This window comes from Galeopterus variegatus, unplaced genomic scaffold (assembly GCF_000696425.1).
Source record: "Galeopterus variegatus unplaced genomic scaffold, G_variegatus-3.0.2 Scaffold557, whole genome shotgun sequence".
In the NCBI taxonomy this organism is placed as follows: domain Eukaryota; kingdom Metazoa; phylum Chordata; class Mammalia; order Dermoptera; family Cynocephalidae; genus Galeopterus; species Galeopterus variegatus.
Genome location: NW_007726668.1, coordinates 414,401 through 418,026, shown reverse-complemented (window position 1 = coordinate 418,026; position 3,626 = coordinate 414,401).

Here is a 3,626-nt window from a genome sequence, read left to right as displayed (position 1 = left end):
ATTTGGTTTGCATTAGTATTAAGAGAAATTATAACAACAGTGAAAGAAGTTAACTTGGTACATTGGGAAAAATATTAACAGAGAGAGACGTAAACTGGCATGATGGGAGAATTTGATCTTTCTTTGAGCTAATTGTAAGTACAGAACAAACTATAACTATGAAGACATTTGAAACTAAAAATAAGAAACTTTTAGGAAGAAAATAATATGAAATTATACTATGAAAAATGTAATGTAAAGAAGCAAGTGAAAGCAGAGATAAAAACTACGACTGTTTAAAAACAATTGTCCAAATACAAGACAATCATGATGAGGATGCAGTGGTTTGAAGGAAAGACAAAGAGAACAGTGTTTATAAATGTTGTTGCTTTTTTCTCTGCAGGGTTTTTCCTTGATTCACCTAGTAGGAAGAATAATATATGATGATAGAGTTCTGTTTTTGTCTGGGTTTGGTTTAGTTTGGTTTTCTTCATCGCAGCATTTTCTTTCTTTCTTTTTTCAAGGTAATATGTGCCACATATCTTTTTCTTTATTTTCTTTGTTGTGGAAGTAAAATAAAAGTAGTGCAATTTTTTAAAGCCATGTTTTGAAGTATTTCTAGTAATCACTTAAACTTACTCTTTTGTGAGGTAATGCTGTTGTTATTGAGAACTGAGTCAGGGTTTCTATACAGATAGAAAACTTAGACTTACCAGATTTGGGAGAGATCTTGGATATTATTCTGCTCATAGTAAATAATTCCCAACTCTGTCTACACATTAGAATAATCTGTTGAAAGCACATCTCTGGATGATCTCAGGCTTTGTTCCAGGTGATTCTGACACAGAATGAAGACTGGAACCATTCATATAATCCATCTCCCACATATCACAGTGTGAGGAACTGAGATGCCCAGATATTTCACTCAGTATTACTCGACTAGTAAATACTATATTTATTACTAAAGTCATGTTTTCTAAAATCAGAAAAGGAGGCCTAAAGAAATATATCATGAATACAAAGTGTTACTGTATAGTTCATGCCTCAGAAGATTTAGTATTACGAACTAAACTTCTAGTTTTTGGCTTTGTTCCCCAAATGAACTAATTCAAATGTTCTGATTCTTATTCAATCAAAGAGTTAATTTTTTTCTAGATGTGGCACTGTGCAAGTTAGTGGATGTGGGTAATTATGCGGCATATGGAATACTTGAATGCATTCTTGGGTGTGCTACTTTGTATTGCTTGTAATGCCACTCATTATTCTGTTTGACTTTAATTGTGTTCTTAGGTGGATATGTTAAAGATTAATGATGCATTTAGCCTAAACCAAGACTTACAGAGATGTGAAGATAAAAAAGAGTAGAGGCTATAATAGTTAAAGATTTTGTTTTTTCCTTTTGGAGGGACCATATCCTCAGGATTTTATGTGAAAAAACTTAAGTAGTTATAGTCAGTCTCCTGGAGGATGTGTTACTATCCCATATCCTTGCCATAAAGCTGATATTATAAGTCTGCCATCTGACATGGAAATATATAGTGAGCTGGTGTGCAACGAGAGCTATTATCCACTCGGTACTGTTAGCTTTAATTGAGCAGGGTGTGCACATAATATTTGCGTTGCCTTAGTTGAAAAAAATCTAACTTCCCACTTTATATCAAAAGAGATGTTAGTATTTTCACAGAAAAAGTTTGAAGTCCCAGGACAAGAGTTTCTTGTGTAACTGATTTAAAAAATATTGACAAGGTCTATCTAGGTGGAAATGTAGCTACAACTTAACCAATATATGCAGTAGCTACAGTAATAACAGGAGGAGGTTAGATATCTTTTCCATAGATTAAATTAATGGGGTTAGATTTATGACAATAATTATAATAATAATAATAATAATAAGTATTGTTATGACACTACTGATATTAATGGTAGAAGTAGTAACAGCAACAGCAGAAACAAACACTGACAGTGTGGCAGGCACTCTTGTGAGTTCTTTATATGTATCAATTCATGTCAAAATAGTCCTATAAAATAGATACTAATTTTATACCCATTATAAAGATGATAGGTATAAGGCACAGGGAGGTTACTAGTAAGTTGAACATCTGAGACTGAAAAAAGACATTGTAACTAGAGAGTCTATAGCCTTGTGTGTGTGCCTGTGTGTGTGTGTAACAACTTTATTCAGATATCATTCATATACCAAATGAAACATTAATTTAAATTGTACAACTCAATGTTTTTAGTATATTCACAGACTTGTGCAAATATCACCACAATCAATTTTAGAGTATTTTTATCATCCCATAAAGAAATCCCTTCCCTTTTACCAGCCACCTTACATTTTCCCTCAAACTCCTAGGCCCTAGACATCCACTTTCAGTCTCTATTTCTGTCTCTATAAATTTGTTTGTTCTGGACATTTTATAGAAGTGGTATCATACAATTTGCAATCTTTTCTGACTGTTTTCTTTCACTCATTATAATACCATTAACATTCACCCATGTTGTAGTGTGTGTCAGTTCTTCATTCACTTGTATTGATGAATAATATTCCATTGTATGTATGTGTCACATTATATTTATCCACTCATCAGCAGATGAGCTTTTGGACTGTTGCCACTTTTCGGCAATGACAGATAATTCTGCTATGAATAAAATGTTACAACCTTTTAAGGCTTAGAAAAGCTTGCTCTAATTTATGTATCACTGTTCAACAGTGAAATTACTGTTGCCAAATCATGTTTTAATGAAAGAAATGCAATATAAAATTTTGAATGAGTGCACAATATCCAAACACTTCACCAAAACTTTGTTCTTAGTTTCCTTATCAAAAAGAAAAGAAATTAATCACTGTTCAACAGTGAAATTACTGTTGCCAAATCATGTTTTAATGAAAGAAATGCAATATGAAATTTTGAATGAGTGCACAATATCCAAACACTTCACCAAAACTTTGTTCTTAGTTTCCTTATCAAAAAGAAAAGAAATTATCTTTACTAATGTCATAGGACAATGTGCTAACTCTCCAGATGCATTGACTAAGTTTTATTCATCTCTTTCTCCACAAACTTATACAGGATTTAGTATAGACTGGATGCTCAGAACACCTTTGCTGAATGAAAAAACTGATATAAGGAAAATGCATTTACTAGCAATGGCCTATGCTCACCAGAAATAAGTAATTTTTGTCTTAATTTTCTTTTTTGGGGCAAGGGGCGGCATTACAAAAGACACCAAAAAAACTCTTGTGTAGCCATGGGAACCACTCCTGTTATACACAGATAGCATTATCTTTCTAAAGTGTCCTTACCCTCAAGAAAGTGCTTCCCCAACTTTCTGAGGGAATATATCCGAGTTTCTTGAGTTTTGGGGGATAACATCTGATCTTCGGTTTGTAATTCTTCCAGCTGTCCTCTAATTGGGAAAGGAGACATAGAAACAAATCTATCCCTTTCCTTAGCAGATCATCCCTATATCAGACCGATTAAATATCCTTAGTCTAGTATCCCCTGTGTAGAGTGGCCCTAGGAATCCACATACTTGCTGTCTTTTACAAGGAGGTAATCCATACCATTTTGTTTTTCTAAGTGAAACATCACCTTGACTGCAATGTAGTATCCTGCTGCAATTTGGATTTTATCCTGAGACCA